Source organism: Euprymna scolopes, chromosome 18, assembly GCF_053919585.1.
Source record: "Euprymna scolopes isolate OS-2025 chromosome 18, ASM5391958v1, whole genome shotgun sequence".
Classification (NCBI taxonomy): domain Eukaryota; kingdom Metazoa; phylum Mollusca; class Cephalopoda; order Sepiida; family Sepiolidae; genus Euprymna; species Euprymna scolopes.
The window spans coordinates 26,280,986-26,304,481 of record NC_136499.1 but is presented as its reverse complement, the minus strand read 5'-3'; the positions used below and the strand labels follow the sequence as shown (position 1 = coordinate 26,304,481).

The following is a 23,496-nucleotide window of genomic DNA, read 5'->3' as shown; positions in this document are numbered from 1 at the left end:
GTCAAAAGCAACAATTTTCTTCTACAAAACAACCAAACTGAACAGCAGGAATAAATATTTGAAGTTATAAAGAAGTTAAAAAATACTTTTTTTTTCCAAGATTACTAGAATTGGCATTAAATAAAGGGTTGATATGCCATAAAAAAAAACAACCAAACCAAACATCATAAAAAAATATTTGATGATGTGAAAAAACTCAGGTGTTTTAAAAAGCCAACACATTAAGATAAGTGCACTCTGGCATAGAAAAATGACTGAGCAGCCCCATCAGCATTTTCCGGTAGGGGTGACCCAAACAATTAACAATAACCTAACCCCACTTCTCAGAGAGATGGTAAAGCCTAGAAGGGTGAACCGCCTAGGACTGCACATAACCACACTTTAAGCTGACAGCAACAAATCCACTGTTGAACTGATTGTCAAGAACGCATCCTTGATGGGTATGAACCCCTCCCCCCAACAACAAAATTTATGCAAATGTTTTGATATTTTTTTCTAAATGTAGTGGATTTTTATGTGGATACAATTGAAGATCTTACAAACAAAACAAATGCAAGCATTTTCAAAGTACAAAAATATAAACAAATTTTGTGAGAGAATTTTGCATCATAGATTCTTTGATGTGATGATCATGTGCAGAAGTGCTCAAGAATTGTGTGCCAATGTCTTTGTTAGGACTACCTATGGTGAAAATGAGTTCATCCGAGGGCTATAAAAAGCCGATATAAGAGGCATTTGAAGAGTAACTGCTGAGGTTGCTCTGCTAACGTATCGTGTTGAATCGTTGGTGTTCAAGTTTGAATTAATGGAGTTGTTCAGGATCGTGTCAGGTCGCATGGATGAAATTGTTCGGGACCATGCTGTCACGTGTGATAATTTTTTTCTTTCGTCTTTCTTCCCTTGTGATGACTCCCACCTTACAATGCAATCCAAAAATCTACCCCATGAAATCGTTTAATACAAGGTGGAACGATATAAAATTGTCGCGCTAAAGAAAACAACACTATAGATTTATTTTAAAACTTTTATTTAAAAAATCAATTCAGGTAACTTGATTATGTAGTAGAGATGACATTTATGTAATGTAGCCGCCTTTAGTTTCAATCACCGCCTCGATATGGGTCTGGAACTGGGAGCATGCTTTTTCTACAAGCGCCGGTGAATACTCAGCGATCAGGCTGGCTTTGGTGTTGTGGGAGGTTATGTTGGTGATGTTCTTGATGTATGACCAAAAGATATAGTCCATCGAGTTCAGGGTACAAAGTCGCAGCAATCTTCCTGAAGCAAAGCCTGGGTCTCTTCGGACTTGTGGGCCAGCGCTGAGTCCTGCTGCCACACCCAGGGTCTGCTAGCGACCACTTGATTGCACCAGGGGATCACAACACACTTCAGCACGTCCAGATACACTTTGGTGTTGACTTTCAAGCCGACTTCGAAGATGTGAGGTGGCCCTCATTTGAAACCACACCAAAGACCATAACCATAGCCCAAAACTTTGTTTTCGTTACCTTAAGCACGTCCCTATTATTCATGATAATCCAGCGATGTATTTTGATGGTGTTGGCAATGGTCCTGTTGTAATAACTTGGATCAGTAGAGAGTGTGGGTCATACAGCGGCGCATCTCCAAACTCGTTCATTGAACATTGTGTCACTTTCAGACATGATACAAGTCTCCTATCGCTCTTGGGATTTGTACACAACTGGTCGACTAGCGGATGGTCTGCAACAAAAAAAGAAAACCAATTTTCATCAAACAGAAATGTGAATCATATCTTTTCTAGGGCGACAATTTTATTGTTCCACCCTGTAAAAGTCACAATCCTTCCTTCAATCCAATCAAATTTGATATAAACCAATGAATATATATTAAAGATCCCATACGCCCCCAAAATGAGAATAGCTGATTTAGCAGAAGACAAACGTTATTCTCTGGAAAAAAAAAAAAAAAAAAAAAAAAAAGGAAGCGGAATTGTCAATTGAAAATGCAAAGTTACAATATAATCTTTAGGGAAATAAAAAGTCAGTGACATAAGTAGATAAATTATAAAACACACTGGCATTCATAATGCTATGACTTATCCAAAGTTTATTCATTATTTTTTAGGATGCACCCTTTTTTATCTGAAATAAATAATTAAAATTTAAACAAATAAAAAAACATTTTTTTTTACTAAGAGGTAACCACTTATCAAGACCCAGAAGTTACTTAAGGATAAGGAGTAAACATCTCAGTGATGATTGGTAATGGTGGAAATTGACTTGGATTTGATTATTTAAGAGGACGGTTCAATAATAACTTGTTTACATTGAACTTGAAAATGAACTTTGTTTTATTGCCATTAAATAATAAGTAGACCTAAATATGCCATGCAAAATCTATCTCTACAATTATATAAATACAACCTTGTGTGTGTGTGTGTGTGTGTGTGTGTGTTTGTTCCTTATAGACTCCAAAATGGCTGAACAGATTTTCTTTAAAATTTACAGAACTTTAGTGTATAAGTCTGGGAGTGACCTTTGTTAAGTTTTGTGTCAGAAAACCCCCCAATGATAATAGAAACTTATTTTAAATATCATCGGTAAAGCCATTTTTTCCATGTCGTCGCTTAGCAACAATGATAGAACAACAGACTGGGAAAATGGTTTTTAGGTTCAAACTCTGCATGTAGATTTCTAAATTTTTTTTTCGTTAACTGGAAAGAAGTTTCTATAAAATAATTTTATAAAATAAACAGTAGGTTCTCTACAGTGCAATGTAGAATAACATGTATTTTGAACTAAGTTACTGCATGGAGGCATGTGAAGCTTCCTCTCAGGCGATTTCAAGGATTTCGGTGACAATAAAAATATAGAAGTGTGAAATATTTGTTGATCATCATTTAATCTCGGGCAACGTCGGGTTTCCTTGCTAGTATATCTATGAAAGTGAGAATGTGTGTGTGTGTGTGTGTGTGTGTGCATGAGGATACTTCTCAGCCTATATACTCAACAAATTTTTGATCTACGGACTTTAAATTTGGTATATAGGGTATTCAGACATGTAGAAAACTTTTTAATCAGGAAAATCATCTGGAAAAAGGGTCTGTGAAGGGGTCAAAATTGAAAAATTGGTACTTGAGAGGGGTCAACAGATTTTTATCTGTTTGTCAACTATTTCATGACCATGCATGCGCAGTCGTGAAACATGACAGCTTACTTATGTTAAGAATATGTAGGTTTGAAAACACTTTTTAAAGATCGTGGCAAGTCTGTCCAATGATTATGATACTTGACTCACTGTCTAAGTTTTGGTTTCGATCTCAGCTCAAGTATTTTTTTTTAACTTACAAGAAGTGAAGTGTTTAGAAAAAACATAATACTCACATGCACATGTCTCAGCATCTATCCAATTTTGTTTTTGTTTTTTTTTAAGGAATTTAATATTACATTTAATACCTATGGTATTTCTATGTATAATAAATAAGAAATTTGCATCAATTAAAACATAATATTTATGCATATTTTACGACTGGGCAACGCTTTGAAGCCCATTTAGAATAACACTTACTGATGAAACGATCACTAAAGTGTCCCTACACATATAACTGAATGTTGATAAAACAAAATCTACTGAACATTCATGATTGAAACTTGCTGGACAATTTATTTGCAGAGCAGAGTGCACCTCTCGTTCTCAATCCCACTTTCCGACACGCGTGTCTAAGTTCTTGTAGCGAAAAAGAACTTAAGGAACATCCAATCTAATTAAAAAAAAAAAAATTACATTAAATATATATATATATATATATATATATATATATATATATATATATATATAAGTTCAATGTAAATATAGTTTTAAAAAATTAAATTAAACGTAAACATGGTAAACATGGGGCTTTTCCATGGCATTCATCGTAAAGCACAACGACAGCTGACGAAGAATGTAAACAAAGACGGACGAGGACTGATTTTAACCAACTGTCGTTTGTGAGCAAGAGCGAAATCTATTTCATGCTAAATAATTGACGTGGCTGAAATAGGAATTGATCTTTTATTACAAACGTCGCTCAAGAATGAGGATAAAAAAATATTACCTGAAGCGAAGAGAAAGCTGCGTCGTCGAGAGAGTAAGGCGGATTTGTTTGGAAATTATTATTATTATTATTGGGAAGCAAACAAAAGTCAAAATATGGTCATCGAGTTTGAAAGTTTTCTTCGTCGTCATGTCGGTGAAGATTTGCTGTCAGGCGAACGTGACATTTTATCTGGCGACGAACACGAAACAGGACCGAAGGGAAGTTAAAAATAGCAAAAGGGGAATGGCATTTTTTTGGTAGAATTAGGTTGATGACCGGCACGACGTAACGGTGACAACCCAGAGACATCCCCCCTCTGAAAAATATTCCGAGTAAAAAAAAATAATAATAGACACTTTAAGAATTTCGTACTTTGAGTTGGAGAATCAGATGTAAAAAGAAATATTTTAAAATATTCTCATTCGATTCATAGGAGCGGTTAACATCAAATTCCGCACGTCTTTGTTTACATTATTTGTCAGCTGATCGTTATGCTTCGCGATGAATGGAATGGCCTGGAAAAATCACTTCTGATTAATGTTTACCAGTTTTAAAATATGCAAACGAGCTTGGCTGTTTAACAGAATAATTTAGAACTGGTAAACATTAGCGACGGACAAAATGGAAATGGGGTGGAAGGTTTGTGTTGGTAATGTTACTAAATAAAATTTGTGTGTGATATGAGAAAAATGCGTGTGTCAGAAATTTCGTGAAAAATATTGAATAATTCGACCCCCTGTCTTTCCAAGCTTATAACTACTCGAAAAATGTAATTCAAACCCTAATTTTTTTTCAATTAAAGGAGCAAGGACCAAGGTTTCATTTAAAAAAAAAAAAAAAAAATACAAACAACGTGGTTAAAAAAAAAAGTTTTAAACTTCGGACTTTACATGTAAATTTCCAAAAAAACTGTTCTTTTTTTTGTTTGTTTGTTTGTTTTAAATTAGAATATATTATTTATTGATCTTTTATCTTCAATTTGTGATATATAAAACTTTGGTACATAAATTAATTATTTACTTTTTAATAGACATTTCAAAATGGGGGGGCGCGTGAATTAATTCGACCCCCTGTCTTCCCAAGCTTATAACTACTCGAAAAATGTCATTCAAACCCTAATTTTTTTTTCAATGAAAGGGGCAAGGACCAAGGTTTCATTAAAAAAAAATACAATGTTTTTTTTAAAAAAAAGGTTTTAAATTTCGGACTTTACAGGTAAATTTCCAAAAAACTATTCTTTTTTTGTTTTAAATTAGAATATATTATTGATCTTTTATCTTCAATTTGTGATATATAAAACTTTGGTACATAAATTAATTATTTACTTTTTAATAGACATTTCAAAATAGGGGGAGCGTGAATTAAAAAAAAAAAACGTTTGTCTAAAATATTATATTCGGTTTATTGGAAAGAGCATAAAATTTCACATTGACGCTGAAAATATCGTAAAAATAGAATCAATAGAAAAATTTTGATAGATTTTTTAAGTTTAAAAATTGAAAAATACTGAACTCGTAAAATTCAATTAATTTCATTACTGTTTTTTTTTTAAATAAAAAAAATAATATTTCTGTTACTTTTTATACAACTTTAATTGTTTATTTTGGAAGTATAATCCATAAAGAAAGTAAACAACCCACTTTTAAAAGAGAAATTACGAGTTTTTTATATTTTATTCGCAGTTTCGTGTTAGGGGTGTCAAAAATTCCTACAAAAATTCTGATACAAAAGTGTTTTTTATCTTAAACATTATTACATGAGTCATTTCGAGTAAAACGTTAATTTATTTTACCCTTCTAAACTCGAGAAATGCATGATTAAAATGTGTAAACAGTACATTGAATGAGTAATAATGAAGATGGCTGCCACCCGCAATTTCGTAGAGCAAGTAGCAGCCTTGATTTGGACGTCGCGACTGCATGGTGAGGATCTGATCGCTTTCATGAAAGCATAAAATTACATATGAAAAAAAAACACGTTTATTATTTTTCAAATCCAACAACGGAGCTAAAGTCAATGTTTTTGATTATAAAACTTTTTTGATAAATCTCTGTGTGGCATATCGGCGATACGATGCCGCATCGCTGAAATATTTTTTCTAAAGAATAAAAATGAATAAAATTTATTTTTACAATAATCAGTATCTAGTATTTATCTAACCAATAAAAATACAATTTTATAGGGAAAACCATGTTTATTATTTAAAAAAATCTAACAACGGAGCTGAAGTCGATGTTTTGCTCCTAAAACAAAACTAACTTTTTTGATAAATCTCTGTGGCGTACCACTAAAATGTTTTTTCTAAAGAATAAAATTGAATAAAGTTTATTTTTACGAGAATCTTTATACATTTATCTAGCGAATGAACATCAAATTTAAACACGTTTATTATTTAAAAAAAAAAAAAATACAAACTTATGCAACACTGCAACAGGAATGAAGTGTTTTTTGTTTTTTTTCTTCTGAAACGAAACTGACTTATTTTGATAAAATTGTGTGTGGTGTACCTTGAAATATTTTTTTACGCCACACTAGGTGTGTCAGAAACCGACCTTACGAATGCGTGAAAAAAATATTGAATAATTCGACCTCCTATATTTCCAAGCTTATAACTACTTGAAAAATGTAATTCAAACACTAATTTTTCTTTCAATTAAAAGAGCAAAGACCAAATTTAAAAAAAGAACAGGTTTAATAGCAAATTATGCAATATTTGTTTATTTAAAATAGGTTTTCTCTAAAAAAAAGATTTGAAGAAAATAAACAAAATTTAACTTGTGTCGATTATAAAAAAATCAATATAAATTCCAAAAAATCACTTACCTATAAAAATTACTAATCAATGTGTAGTTCCATTCTTCATTGTTAATAATTTATCCATATTTATATTTTAAAATCCATTTATTTTTTAAATAAAAGAATTTTTTAAACGCCTATTTGAAAAAGGCACCATGACAAGAATTTTACGTTTTTATCGAAAACCGGAAGTAGTTTTTTTTTTTTTATTGTTTTGACCTACGGATGGACATTCTTTTTTGTTGAGTGAATTTTTTTTTTTAAATATCTAAAAAAAGGAAACATTGAATGAAATAGAAAAAATTGTCGTTATCGTCCATTACTTACTGGACAATATATGCAGAACATAGGCTTCCAATTAAAAAAAAAATCAACGTGGTTTAAAAAAAAAAAGGTTTTACACTTTGGACTTTACAGGTAAATTTCCAAAAAACACATCTTTTTTGTTGTTTTAAATTAGAATATATTATTTATTGATCTTTTATCTTCAATTTATGATATATAAAACTTTAGTACATAAATTAATTATTAAATTTTTAATAGACATTTCAAAATGGGGGGGGGTGAATTTAAACAAAACGTTTGTCTAAAATATTATATTCGGTTTATTGGAAAGAGCATAAAATTTCACATTGACCCTGAAAATATCGTAAAAATAGAATCAATAGAAAAATTTTGATAGATTTTTAAAGTTTAAAAATTGAAAAAAAAATGAACTCGTAAAATTCAACTGATTTCATTACGTAAAAAAAATAAAAATGGCTGCATGAAGGCGTGCCGGCACTTTGTAAACACTGTTTTTTAAACAATAAAAAATAATATTTTTATTATTTTTTAAACAACTTTCATAGTTTATTTTGGAAGTATATTCCATAAAGAAAATAAACAACCCACTTTTAAAAGAGAAATTACGAGTTTTTTAATATTTTATTCACAGTTTCGTGTTAGGGGTGTCAAAAATTCCCCCGAAATTCTGATACACCTAACGCCACACACAATTTTATCAAAACAAGTCAGTTTCGTTTAAGAAAAAAAACCTTCAGTTCCGTTGTATAAGTTTGATTTTTAAAAAATAATAAACGTGATTTTTCATATATAATTTTATGTTTATTGTCTAGATAAATGTATAAAGATTATTGTAAAAATAAATCTTATTCAATTTTATTCTTTAGAGAAAATATTTCAGCGGTACGCCACACACACAATTTTATCAAAACAAGTCAGTTTCATTTAAGAAAAAAACAAAAAAAACAACTTCATTCCGTTGCATAACTTTGATTTTTTTTTTTTTTTTTTAATAATAAACGTGTTTTTTTACCATGTAATTTTATGTTTTATTCGCTAGATAAAAATGCAAAAATAAGTTGGTTTTTTTTTTTTTTGTAGAAAGTTATTTTAGGGCGGAATGAAATTTGGCATACTGGCGTACTTTTTTGGTGTCCCAAAAAGAATTACCGTTTAATATGATTAAATTCAGGGTTTTCTCTTTCTGGGGAAAAATGTTCAGAAACATTGGATTTTAATAGATTGTAATTAAAAAAAAAACAAAAAACAAACAAAAAAAAAAAACAGTAACTGGGGTTTTCTCGGTCTACAAAGGACTTTCTCAAGGCATTCATTGTGAAGTATAACGATCAGCTGACGAAGAATGCAAACATAGACGGATGGAACTTGATTTTACCCATCGCAGGAAATGGAAAAATTGTCAAGATTTATCAAAGGCAATCAAAGTTATTTTTCCACACAGAGAGAGAGAGAGAGAGAGAGAGAGAGAGAGAGAGAGAGAGAGAGAGAGAGAGAGTGTGTGTGTGTGTGTGTGTGTGTGTGTGTGTGTGTGTGTGTGTGTGTGCGCGCGCGTTTTTATTGCATTTAAATTATTCGTCCAAATCCGATGGCGTTACAATTCCATTCGATGACGCCACCGTACATTTCCGAAGTTTGTTTTAATAGGTTTTGCGTCTTTTAAGAGTGAAAAAAAAATTTTTACATTCATTTAAGGACAACATACGTCAGATAATTATATAAACTCAGTGACCATCTTTAGAAAGAGATGAAAAAATAAAAATGAACGCAGGTCTCAGTCGAAAATAAAGTGCAATTCTAAAGTTCAATCTAATTTTTAAAATGGATCAAGTAAAGAATAGATACCCCGTAGCAGACGCCGCCGCCTGGCGGTGCCAGGCGCACAATTCAACTAACACCGGTGATTCGACCTTGACATTGGCACAAGCACATGGCGTCGGTTGTTTTTAAACACGTCAAATAGCAAACATGCTCGAATATTCACCAGCATTTTTTTAAAAATATATTTACAAAACCTTTGAAGATTTAAAAGAAAAAGTATATATTTACAAAACAATTTTTTAAAATAAGTAACAAAACGAACGTATTTAAATAAAAGATATTTAAATAAACGGGTGTCTCTTTCTATTTTGGATTTTTGCGACCAAGATTGATTTGTATGTACCGTGTTTTGGGTGGTTCTGTGCGTTTTTAAGACAATTCAATATTTATTCTTTAAAACATTAACTTCAGCGACAATTAATATATTCTCAAAATAATATTTTTAAATATTACATTTTTACGAATATTCGCGAGCAAGATTTAAAAATGAAAGATATTTCAATAAATGGGTGTCTTTCTGAGTGCGTGTTTAATATATTTACAGAACTTTTTAATAACTATTTTATTCTTTTTATCAAACAAAAATAGAACTTTTATAATGACATATATTATGGACTGTTTCGAAATTTTAAAATTAAAGTTAGTTTTATTTAAAAAAAAAAAAAAAAAAAAAAAGACGAGGTTTTTTTTTTTCAATTAAATTATAAACTTTATTTGAACTTTCAACAAACTTTTACAGACATAAAAATAGACTTTATAGATATTTTATAATAATTTTTTAAAAATATATTTAACGAAAAGTTGTTTTTTTTATCATTTCATTGTTGAATAAAATTTCAAAGTAATAAATGGTGAAAAAAAATATCTCGAAAAGAAAAAACACCTCGTCTTTTTTTTTTTTTTTAAATAAAACTTTAATTTTAAAATTTCGATGTTTGAAAAACAGTCCATAATATATATTTCATTATAAAAGTTCTATTTTTGTGTGATAAAAAAGAATAAAACAGTTAATAAATAATAAATAAATTAAAAAAAAACAGTCCATTAAGTTCAAATAAAAACTGTTTCAATAAAACTTATAAAAAAAGGTTCATTCTATACGGTTTTGGCCATTTCTTTTTTGTGCGTTTTTAATACAATTCAATATTTATTTACAGTGCGATGTATGTCGGTGGTCAGTGAAGGGGAAATCCTTTTAGGCCGAGGCAATTTTTTATGCATAATAAAATCACAAGTATAAACAATCGAGATAAAAAAAAAATTATTTTATTCACATATCTTTTTATAACTTTTATTTGGATCAAGTAAAGAATATGGGATTATCGATAAAATATTTCACACATATTTCTCGAAATGCAGCATTGCAGCATATTATATGTCATTTGGCCGTCGGTTTCGAAATATTCAGTTGCATCATGGCATTTTTTTTTGGGGGGGGGGCTTATTCTTTGACTCCATAGATATATTGCTAATATCCATGACTGTAAGGATAACTTAGAATTTAAAAAAAAAAAAATGACTTGCATCGTATAGATGTTCTGTTTTTATATTTTTGACACATTTTATTTTGGCATTTCCAAACATATTTATCCAATGTCATTGAATGTTTCGTCCAATTCATACGGACATTACAGAATTCACAATTCATTTCATTTGCAAGTAGGAAATGCTGTTTCATCCATTCAATTATGGATAGATGGTCTCTAGAAATCAACGGACACACAACATCTTTGAAAATGGCTTTATCCATTTGTTACAGTATTTAAAACAAAATGGTCCAAATATTAATTTCTTTTAATACCTCGTAAAATTTTAGCTTCTTCGACTTTTGGATTTTTTTTTTTTTTTTTTTTTTGTCATTTAATAAATTGATCACGTGATGGTATCATGAGATTAAATCAAAATTCAATATTTAAAAATATTATTTAAAAAAATATATTAATTGTCGGTAAAGTTAATGTTTTAAAGAAAGAATAATTAAATAAATACTGAATTGTATTAAAAAAACACACAGAAAAAAAAAAGAATTATAAAACACTTTACATAAAAATCAATCTTTAGCACAAAAATCCGCGAAACATAATTATTATTCTAAGGTTTATCTTCAAAAGTTTGTAAATATATTTTTTAAAAAATTGCTGGCGAATATTCGAGCATGTTTGCTATTTGACGTGTTTACAAACAACCGACGCCATGTGCTTGTGCCAATGTCAAGGTCGAATCACCGGTGTTAGTTGAATTGTGCGCCTGGCACCGCCAGGCGGCGTCGTCTGCTACGGGTTATCTATTCTTTACTTGATCCTTTAAAATAATACACAAAAAGCTTGGTACTTACACTGTACCGTTTAATCAAAAAAAAAAAAAAATGAAAATACCCCCTTCCCCAAAGTTATATTGTACGTATCCGTTTTGGACTGAAGTTCTCCGAAAAAAGTTCACTTAATTTGATCGAGTAGTTTTGTTTTTTTTTTTACAGCGGAAAAATGTTTTTATGAACGCGCTGGGGGCAGCCATGTTTGGATTTTTAGAACACGCCATGGGGAGATAACTCGGGCTAAAGCGCCGACACACCCTCCCCATCTTGAGTACTAGCTTTTCTTCCTAAAAATCGAAACATGGCTATCTTTTGGTCGGTATTATAAAACATTGTTTTTTCGCTGTAAAAAAAAAAAAAAAAAAAAAAAAAAAAAAAAAAAAACTACTTGATCAAATTAAATGAATTTTTTTTTTCGGAGAACTTCATTCCATAACGGATACAATATAACTTTTTTTTTTTTCGATATTTTCATTTTTTTTTTTTTTTTTTAATGTCTTGATTAAACTGTACAAGTACCAAAATGTTTATGATGTATGTATGTACCCGTCACAGAACGAAAATGTCATTCTAAAAAAAAAAAAAAAAAAAAAAAAAAAAAAAAAAAAAAAAAATCACGTAAATTGATCAGGTATAAATCTTTTTTTTTTTTCGATTTTAATAGTAAATCGTAATCATTATAAGACTGATGTTGATCTCAGTAGTTCGAATTGAGTTGTCCTTTATTTATTAAACATGGCGGATTAAAACGCAACATATCGCTTTTTCATCAAATTTGATTTTCGGTAATGTCCAAGATGAGTGCTCGGAAAAATCAAGCTACCAGAAGTGAATACGGAACGGAACGGAGTCACGACACGAAAACGAAACCATATATTTATTTTAAAAAATACTTCTTGTATTATCAAGAAATAAAAAAATTACTTTTAAACAACAACAACAGCAAAAAACTCTTCTTGTATTATCAAATAATAAAACAAATATTTTATTAAAAAAAAAAAATTTAGTTTTAACTTTAAGTTAAAACTAAATTTTTTTTTTTAATAAACAAGGAAACTAAAATAAAAAAAAATAATATATTAAAGAGACTTTATAACATATAATTTATGTAATATATTATAAAGTTTTATTTAATAATTTACATAATTATTTTTTTTGTTTGTTTCGTCGTAAAATAAGTGTTAAACCTAAATTAATTTTTTTAAAAGATTTTTTGTTATTGGATAATATAAGAAGTGGGGTTTTTTTCCTTCTTTTTGTTTTTAAAACATTTTTTTTTTCGTGATAACACAAGAAGTTTTAAAACTAAAGGATTTTTTTAAAATAAATATATGGTTTCGGGTTTCGTGTCTTAACTCCGTTCCGTTCTATAATCAACCGTATCCACTTCAGATAGTTTGATTTTTCCGAGCACTAATTTTGGACAATACCTGATTTTCTTAGTAATAAATTAAATCAAATTTCGTAAGTTTTGGAATATGACATTTTCGTTCCGTGCAATCATAAATATTTATCTGGAGTTTTTTTTATTTTATTTTATTTTATTTTTTCAGGTTGAACTCTGGATTTGCACCGAAAATAGTACTAAAGAAATTGAAGATTTAAATGTAAAATATAAAAATAAAAATGTGGGAGCTTTAAATGTTAGTTACAGTTGTTTTGTCCAGAATTTCAAATTAAAAAAAAAATGTAAAGAAAAATCTCTATGATATACGTACCTGTGAAGAAAAAAAATACCATATTCCAAAATCCACGTAAATTGATCGCGTAGTTTTATTTTTAAATAAGAAAATGAAAATTTATAGCTAATCGAGGAGCGACTGTCTCGCGACGTCATTTTGAAAACAGGCTGAAAGAACAAGGGAGATAAATCCAAATATTTCATTCTTACGAGATTTTAGAAAGCCATTGTTAATATGAGGAGGGGGACGTTTAAAAAATTTTTAAATTGCTTTAAAATGATTTTCTTTAGAAAAATAAAACTACTTGATATTTTCTGTCACATGTATGTACGTATTTGGATCAATATAGACGGGGGGGGGGGCGAATGAAATAAATAGATAGCTAAGAGAGGGAGGAGAGAGAGAGAGGGGGGGGTCTTGTTCAGTTATAAATTACAGCTAATTTAGAACAATTTAAACATGGCTCAATCCCAGAACTAAACTATATTTTAGTATGTAGTTTGTGTTATTGAACTATATGGGGGGGGGGACAAACAAACAAGCAAACGTTGATTTACTCAGCTTTAGTATAATATTACATAATCGATGATCCGACACAAATGGGTACCTTAAATAGGCAATAACATGCTAAATTGTACTTACAATGCAGGCACATCAAGAAAGAGACATCCTTTTAAGCGCACATTTTCTGCTACGCAACTGTTTTTTGAGAAATGATATAGGTGACCTTTTAAACGTTTTTTTTTTTTTTTTTTTTTTTTTTTATTGTATTCAAATTAAGAGTTTTACAATCAAGTCCAAAGTACAAACTATATTGGTCCGACTATCACGTATGACCGATAGACTCTCTTTTTTTCTTCTTCTTCTGGTCTTGTGCGCGCATGCGAGTGAGTGTACTAGTTAACCTATCCAACGATATCCACGTAGGTAAAAACTATGTTGAAAGGGTATTTATGAGATACGGAAGTTTTTTTTGGAAAATATGTAAATACACAAAAGTTATTGGCGCTTGTGCACTACTAGGACGGAATCACTGTTTTGGTTTTCAGTTGGGACATAGGGAAAGTGCGTAGCAGGAACAGACAAATACAATTTCAGGACTGAATCGAAAATAAATGCGTTTTTTTTTTGTTTTTTTTTAAATACAATTTTTTTTGGTTTTGTTGAGAAAGTTTTTATAAAATAAATATAAGAAATAAAAACAACAGACATTTCAAAATAAAAAAAAAAGTTTATTTTGTTGAAATGATAAGTCGAGATAAAAGGAGAATAAACAGGAATGCCTTTCGTAAACGTTTTATCAACTTAAAAGTATACATGTGTTTTCGAGAAATCAATATGGCGGAATCCTTAATAACTATGATCCTTTATTTCCGGAAGAGTCAAAGTAATTTATTCTAACATTTTCCCCTTCAACAATAATTAAGTATGGAATTACAGAAGTAAAATTTAATCTGTTCAGTACTAGGTTAAGAAGTCCTTATATTTACTTGGAAAACGTCGCATTCTGGACGATCTCTGCACTGACTCACAAGGATGTTGGTCCTCAGCGTTCACATCTTGGGGAGCATGGATATTTTCAGTATCAGGTACGGGATTCTTCTCCTTCACGTAGGTATTGTTTTTGTCAGTTGGCGGTTCTTTAGGGGCTTCAGGGCTCGCAGGATTGTTTTCATTGTGTTGGTCTTCTTGATTTGAGGTCTCACACATTGACAGTAGTTTCCGCACCAGAGCGTAGTCGTACATGAGCATAGTAGGGGTTGATGTCTAATAGGGTAGCAGGGGTTATCGGAGGGTCGAGCTTACTAGACTTAGTATGGTTTCTGACATATATTGGGCCTGGTTTCGCCCAAGTAGGAACAGAAGTTCCGGAGGAAGATTTGTACAAGCCTTTTTCAAGTCTCACACAAACCACACATTCATATTTCAAGCTGTCATATACATACGCGCACACAAATATAAGCGCCCACGTCCACACATGTACACATATTCACGTTCACATACATACACTCACATTCACGTGTATATACACACATGCCTACGTATACACATGTACTCACACATGCGAACACAAACACACACATGGACGACGTCACTTCCGCTTTCTAAGGAAATACACATGCGCAAAATACACTCTGGAAACGAGTATAAAACAAGGAGACAAGCTGTTTCTAATTCTCTTTTTAGGACTAGCTCTCGACTAGAGAGGTTGGGCTAACCAACCGCCTCCCCTTCGGAAGGCGCACGCTCGCGCGCATCAACACCCCTGCGACTATGTATGGGGCACGAGTTAACAAACTGTATGTATACATTCTCACTCTTTCTCTATCTATTACTGTTCCCTAAGAACACCTTCGCGTAGCTGACTACTAACTGATGACAACTCTAATATCCTCTTCTTTGTCTACACGCTGGACTACCATTCTCAATTTTCCTACAACATTTATTTCTCTTTCCACGTGTGAACAAACAATAATGACTCGAACTTGAGATGAAAACACATTTCCTTTTCTTGCTACAACACCAGTCCTGCAACGAACATTGGTTACATACGCGCGGACATGTTATAACTAAAACGTTCATTTCTTTCAACAGCAAATAAACGACGTTTATCTTATCCATTAATTGAGTCTTTGTTTCCTTCAATTCCCATTCGTTTCATTATTCTTTTGTAACGGGATTGGGGTATTTATATATCCTAGTCCCCTACAGATTTACGACTATATTTGAACGTTCTGTCATGACGAGTTGTATTAGTGGCAGTGCATAGTAACAATCTAATTGAATGGAGAGCGTTTGGTAGTATATCTTCCCAATGGGGCAGTTTCATGTTGCTAGAGTGTAAGGTCGTTTGGATGGCCTTCCATAAAGTTCCATTGAGTTTCTCAACTTGCTGATTACCCTTAGGGTGGTATCTACTTGTTTTAGAGGTGGCGATAACTTTGCCACGTAAGTAATCTTTGATTTCTCCTGCAAGGAAGTCGGCAGCCCGGTCAGTGTGTATCATATCGGACATACCAAAAATTGAAAATAGTTGGTTTAGGCAGTGGATCACGGTTTTGCTAGTCATATAGGGGAAGGTAAAGTGAAAGTGAGTATATTCATCAATTATAGTGAGTAAGTATTTGTTATGACGCACAGAAGTAGGTAAAGGGCCTTTAAAGTCGATGTTTAATCGCTGGAAAGGTAGTATAGCCTATATGAGTGTTCCTTTGTTTCAACTGGCAAATTTAGGTTTCAGATACTGTCAGGAGAAGCACAAGTCTGTTATATTTTTAATTTGTTCTAAAGAGAAAGGAAGGTTTCTTGTCCTGATGAAGTGGTTGAGTCGCGTGACACCAGGATGGCATAGTGTAAGTCACAGAGGTCTTGCAAAGTGTGCGTTAATGCAGAGATGTGAGAAAATGTGTCAGCAACTGTATTTTCCGTTTCTGGACGGTAAACAATACTGAATTTGAATTGTGACAGTTCGATCCGCCAACGACATATCTTATCATTTTTAATTTTAGATTTCCTCTTATTATCGAACATAAAACTGATGCTCTTTTGATCTGTAATAACTTTGAAATGTCTCCCGAGTAGGAAATGTCACCACTTTCGGAGAGCTTCGACAATCGCAGCAGCTTCTTTTTCGACAGCATGATGTCTAATCTCATTCGGGTTTAGTGTCCGAGAAAAGAATGCAACAAGTCTACCCTGTTGGTTTGGAGTAGCAGCAATGCAGTAATTACTGGCATCAGTTTCTACTACAAATTCTTTATCCGAGTCAACAGTTATAAGAGTAGCATTTCTTAAGTCTGAAGAGAATTTAGAATAGACGGGGGCAGTGGAAACTCCTTGTTATGGTTGAGAGGCAGCATCTTATCAGAAAAGTTTCAAATGAATTTACTATAGTAAGAGAACATACCAATTATTCGTTTTTGTGACCGGAAATTTAGAGGCGATGGCATTACAAGGAGTGATTTTAACCTCAGGTAATCAGGAGCAATTTGATTGTTCATGATTGTGTAACCAAGAAGTGTGATAGAAGTAGCAGAAATGATGCTCTTACTTTGGTTGAGCGTGATGTTGTATCTTTTCGCTACATTATAAAACCTTTATTATAAAAGTCATGCTATTTTTGATCCTTTCCGCACATTGTGACATTGTCTACATACATAAAAGTGTCTATTAATTTTTCTCTTTCTATAATGCCATCAATACATCTTTGAAAGGCACTTACTCCGTTAGTGACGCCAAAAGGGATACACGTAAATTGGTAAAGTTTTCCATTTACTTCAAATGCTGTGTATTTCCGATCGGCATGACTAATTGGGGTTTGATGGTAAGCAGACTTCAGATCGAGTGTTGTAAAAATGTTGTATCGAGCTATGTCATCAATCATTTTATTAATGTTCGGCATGGGATAGGCATCCAGTTCTGTAAATCTATTTATGGTGTCGCTGTAGTCGACCACCATTCTTTTTTTTTTTTTATTCTTGTTAGAGGTTACTAAAACTTGGGCTCACCAAGGAGATATAGAGGGCTCTATTATGCCTTCCCTCAACATTCTGGCAGTTTCCTCTCTAATAAATATGTTGTCAGTGAATGAGTGACAAGGAGATTTAGTGGCAATAAGGGGTCGTCCTTGTAGAAAGATGAGAAAAAAGAGGAGGAGGAGAAATTTTGATACATGGAAAACTGTTACTCTTACCCATCGCTCTGATAACAAGTTCTTCCCTGGTACCGTCGAATTTCAACGTTACAGTTTTATATTGTTTTAGGAGGTCTTTTCCGATAATCATATCAATGAACAGATCCTTAATTACTTCCACTGTCATCGCATGGTGGTTTTTACTGTTTAGGGAGATGTCAACAATAGTTTCGCTGATGATTTTGATATGATGATTAGGGTCTTGCCAATGTTACGGTTTTCTGTTTGGGAATAATAAAAAGTTTCAGCTTTCTTGCTGTATTTTTGCTGATTAACGTCCCCATGCTGCTGGAGTCCACCATAGCGTTCACTACTCGCCCATTTATTTTGCATTTCGTGTATGTAATGTCTTTGGCACCCGTTCCTAGTCTGAGTGGGGGGAAGTCCGGGTCGTATAACACAGCAGTGGTGGAGGAGGAAGATTTACATACCTTCGCCCAATGGCCATTTTTCTTACATTTCCTACACTCGGTGTTACACGCAGGACACATCGCCCGTGAATGTCGTGTGTTCCCACAGAAGAAACAAATTCCTTTTGGTAGGGTATTTCTTTTTATAGCGGCTAAGGGAGTGTCTCTGGTTTAATTATGGTAGCGGCTATGTTCGGGTAGTTATCGAAGCTTATCGTATGCTTCTCCGCTTGTTCTAGAAACCTAGCCATTGTAAAGGTCTCTTGTAGAGTTGAGAATGGTTTTTCGAGTATGCGCTGACGAATAAACGAGGATGAGATGCCGCTAATGAAAGCGTCACGGATATATTGCTTTTTGTTCTCCTCAGTGATTACTGATTGAAATTTGCAAGATTTGGCAAGTACTTCCAGTTGTTGCATGAAATCGTCGATAGTTTTTGCTGGTTTCTGTTTATTTGTCAGAAGTTGATGTCGGTTAAATATAACGTTTGCCAGTTTTATGTAAACAGTGTCTAGCGTTTCTATGGCACCATTGTAATCCGTAGCATCACTTATTATTTCGAATATTGTCGCTGAGACTGAATTAATCAAGGCAAAGAGATTTTGTGCATTATTTTCTATTTCCCCGTTATTTAAAGTGTGTAAGTAATACTCGAACGTCAATTTCCAATGTTTATAGATTTTTTCCGAATTCAGAGCTGTTGGTTCTACGTTAAATCTGTCCGGGCGCAGTAGTTTGCCAATTTTTTTTTTTTTAAGTTGATAAAATTGAAATGATAAGAGATAAAAGAAGAGTAAACAGGAATGCCTTTCGTAAACGTTTTATCAACTTAAAAGTATACACATGTTTTCGAGAAATCAATACGGCGGAATCCTTAATTCCGGCCAAGGCGAATAACTACGATCCTTTATTTCTGGAAGTGTCAAAGCAATTTATTCTAACATTTGTTAAAAACAAAAAAAACTCTATTTTGTGTTATTATGTTTCCTCTGTTCATTTTACTTCCAAAAATGTGTTACAAAAACTATGTGCATGTTTTATTAAAAATGAAAAAAAATGTCGATTTTGTTTTTTTAAAAAGAACTCTATCTTTTTATTATAAGTATTTTCTATTTATATTAAAAAAAAACTTTCTTAAAACAGCATTAATAAAGAAAAAAAAAATTAATTTTTGATTCAGTCCTGAAATTGCATTTTTCTGTTCTGCTATGCACTCTTATGTCCGAAACTGAAAACCAAAAAGGTGATTTCGTCCTAGGAAGGCACAAGTGCCAAACCTATTTATTTAATGTTTGTTTTGTTGTTATACGGCTTGAATCTAACAATATTCAAAATCAGGACCTCAGGATTTGCAGCCTGAAGCTCTACCATTGAACCAATCTTAACTAAGTGCACCGCCTTTTTTTGTAAATGTCATTTATTTGTTTATTTTGTCTGTGTCACTTTTGAATACAAAGCATTCTACCAAAATGTTCATTGTGAATAATTTTTGTACAACAATATGATACCTCCAGAATATAGTCATGATTTAGAATTTTCCTAAGCTTAGCCATGCTGATGAGGTGTATAATGATGAAACTCTTGTCTATGGATAATTATGTGTTATGATCTCATCATCGTAATAATAATTCATACATAAGATATAAATGAAAAAACAAAAAAAAAATGTAAAATTAATCGTCCATTTCATTTTTTCTTGGAAACTACTAGGCTGATTTGGCTGAAATGTTGCATAGATCTTTGTCATGATAAGGTACAGCAAACTAAATATTATGGTATCTATTCAATGCACAGTTAGGAATTAATATGGATTAATCACTACAATATGATTTACTCTAGAAATGTCCAATCTGGTAGAAATCTGGTATAGATGTAGCAAACTAAGTATTATGGTATCAGTTTGATTCAGAGTTAGGGATTAATAGAGATTAGTATTTAATGCAAAAGTGAGTACAAAATTAAATGTATTCAATCATCAATTTGGCATAAAGCACTCATTCTAAAAAACTTTTGCCAATTTTTTAACAGACAAAAAGGTCTAATTTTTGTAAAACACTTAAAAATAATTTTTTAAAATGGTTGTAATCATTTTGTTTTTGCAGATTAAGAATGCCTTGAGTGAATACAAATTTAGTTAATACACACATGTGTAGACATGCGCTGTGACTGGAGTCTTTTCAATACAACACGAGCAAAGACCTTTCTGACAATGCTGAGCAGAGAGACACCACGGTAATTATTGCAATCACGACGATCCCTTTATTTTTGTAAAGCGTTGTAATGTTGGTGTCATGCATGTCTTGCAGAACCGAACCCTCTCTCCAGCACTGGAGCAGAAGTTGATAGAGATGATCAAGGAGAACTGTATCAAGGCCGGCAAAATGATATATAACATGGCTATATATATATATATATATATATATATATATCAATGAATTAATTCAGGAATCTATAATATAAATTTCACCTGTCTGTTTAAATGTATGTTTATAAGTCTGCCTAAAACTTTTGACAGAAGCAATGGATTTTCACAAGATCAGAATCGTTTAGAAGCTCGACCCTTTGGATGACAAATATTGAAAAATTGGCTTAAAAAATTGGCTACTTGACCCTCAACTTGGCACTTTTCTACAAGGAGGGGCCGCTTTTTTCGCCAATATTTTCGAAAATCATCCCCTCTTTTTGATTGACTAGCATTAATTTAAACTTTTGCCACTTCCGGCAAAGATGTCATTGTTTTTTTTTTTTTCATGTCCTTTTCCACCTTCATGGTACAAGTTCGAGCCTGCCTGCTATTTTTTTTTTTTTTTGCTCAACACACACCTCCAAACACCCGGGCATCCAGGTTAGTATATGATATAAATCTCACCTGTATGTTTGTATGTCTAAAACTTTTGACTAAGGCGACGGATTTTCATAAGATCGGTATCCATTTGAAGCTCAACCCTTCGGACAACAAATATCGAAAAATTGGCTAAAAACATTAATTCCTTCACCCTCAAATGGGCACTTCTCTACAAGGAGGGGTCGCTTTTTACATCAATATTTTCGAAAGTCATCCCCTCTTTACGATGGACTAGCCTTAATTTAAACCTTCGCCACTTCCAGTTTGGCGATGGGCGCAACAGCAAAGACGTTTTTTTTTTTTGTTTTGTCACAATCTTTTCCTCCTTTGCAGTACGGGTTCGAGTCTGATTGCCTACTACCACTTTTTTGCTCAACACACACCCAGGCTAGTCATAGTAACATGTGAGAAAACGATATTGTTTTTGGACCAATCTAATATTTGAGCAGAATAAAAAAAAATAGGCGGCATCACTTTTGAAACGTCCGTCGTAGTTTAAATTACATCTAATAAAGAAACACTGAAAAATATTGCTTTCCCTGATATTTTAGATGATTTTTTAAAAGTAATTGCTTAAAAATTGGTACAAGTTAGAAATCCATCCTTTGTTGTTTTTAAGCGTTAGTACTTATTAAATGACTCACAACTTTTGTAGCAGAGCTCGTATGAGCGCATGTGAAAATATCAGCAGCAGCCAACAGAGAGATGGCTAATGAAAGTATTAGTAGCAGCAGCCGTTTGAGCACGTATGCAAATTAGTAAGTGTGCATGAGCTTGTGTCAGAAGAAAAAGAAAAAAAAGAAGAGAAAAAATGTACCACGTGGCAAGAGATTAAAAAAAAAAAAACGTCACCGGGTGAGATGGACATGTGGTCTCGTGGTGGTGGCGAGAAACCTTTAATCTGATGAAGAGACAAAATGAAAAACAAGAAGCAAAAATTGTTTGGAAAGTAATGGTAATAAATGCCTTTTGTTAAAACTGGTAAGAAAAAAAGAGTCGGATTTATTTCTTTTTGTTTGTTTGTTCCTTTTCGATGGTACCACACAGTGTGGGGGTCCAGGAGAGGTTTGCACTGTAATGAACATGTTTTGAGTATAACAGTCATGTTACACTTTCTTTATTTCTACATATTTCAGTTATATATATATTTTATTCTTTTGAAATGTTTAAAACAAAACAAAAAATTAAGTTCAAGGCCACTCAAAAATTGGGGACGGGGTCTATGGTCATCCTCGTCACTGTACCTTTGCTTGTCTATGCTAATCCTAAATTTCTCATTCACCACAATACCCAAATCATATCGTGAATGCTTTTTTTTTTCTTTTTAATCTTTATTATCATTATATAACAAACAATGAAATCAATTTGTAAATAAAATTCTATAAAAAATCGTTTTATTTCATTGACTTTGGGATAGGGGAAAAAAGTCCAAAATATAAAATCCAAATGTCTCTATGATAGAACACCCACTGTTTTTTGGCTTGATGTGGGCCGAAAACAAGCAGGTCGCTCTCTACATGGAGTTAAGTTGGAAATCATTCTACTATCCTGTGCATCAATTAAACTCACAGCCTTCAGATTATGAGATGTTTGGATTGAATGCAACCCAATTTACGTATACTACTGCCCCCAATTCCTTGTCTCATTCACACTGATAATATTGCTTGATAATTTGCAGTGGGTTGCCAGTTGTGATTTTTTTTTTTTTTTTTTTTTTTTTTTTTTAATTCAATTTTCACCCCAAACAAGGCACAGTGCCACTTTGAAGCAGGGGGCTACTATTAGGGAATTAATTAGCGGGGTCATTATGAAGGGAGAAGAGTGATGCCGTGATTGTTCAATTGTTGCCGAAACAGTATTTCAATAGGTAGATTTTTAAAACCACAAGAGATTATTATCAGATGAAATATTTAAATAAAATAAATAATTAGCAAAACTAAAACATTTACAGTTAGAATTTTATAATAAGAGTTTGGAATTTTAGTCTTCATAAACAATAACAATTTACATAAACAAAAGGTGACCTTGTTGGTGACATCAAAGAAAGAGTTTGTTTTATACATGTAGTCAGTCAGGAAAAGAAGTTAGTTAGAAAGCCATGTAGTTAGATAGCGGACAGAAGTTTGGCTCAGCAGAAATTTGGTCATTGTAAATCCCCGGGAGCAATTCAGTGGGATGACTAAAGAAAATGTAAAATACAAAAAAGCATTGCAGACTCTGAGGGGAAAATGGTAATAATGTTTATGTGTAAAAATATAATGCAAATGTCAACTGTTATTCTTTTCAGATGGAAGAAATATTCTTTCAGATTTTAGACCCATCAGTCATGACCAACCGATGAAGAAGGTATGTTGCCCTCTTAGTATAATGTAACCCCACAGAAAATGTTATTCGTCCTTGTAAAGAATTGCATTTATAATGTACATTATTTTCTGTTAACTGTTATTTGAATATCTAAAACACCAACATACATATGCATCCACAAATGAACATGTGAGATCTAATTTTGTGAAGCACATGCCACCATTATTTAATGGTGGCATGTGCTTCACAAAATTAAATGTAAATATGA

General features: G+C 32.3%; 1 protein-coding gene and 1 long non-coding RNA gene across 3 annotated transcripts in view; one reads left to right on the top strand and one right to left on the bottom strand.

Annotated features, from left to right (window-relative positions):
- Nucleotides 1-12,936, top strand: part of LOC145297546 (uncharacterized) — a 41,097-nt gene extending 28,161 nt beyond the window's left edge. The window contains exon 2 of the long non-coding RNA XR_013870267.1: nt 12,848-12,936. This is a non-coding gene — a long non-coding RNA (uncharacterized LOC145297546). The remainder of the gene's footprint in view (nt 1-12,847) is intronic.
- The window catches only part of LOC145297545 (2-acylglycerol O-acyltransferase 1-like), a 31,398-nt gene extending 17,560 nt beyond the window's left edge, over nt 1-13,838 (bottom strand). Inside the window, exon 1 of one of the 2 annotated variants that reach the window (XM_080143513.1) lies at nt 13,619-13,838. The gene's annotated coding sequence lies outside the window, so the exon portion shown is untranslated. Of the gene's footprint in view, nt 1-4,078; nt 4,364-13,618 lie in introns of those variants that run through there. The other variant, XM_080143512.1, reaches the window with a different exon arrangement.
- Between the last annotated feature and the right edge of the window lie 9,658 nt (nt 13,839-23,496).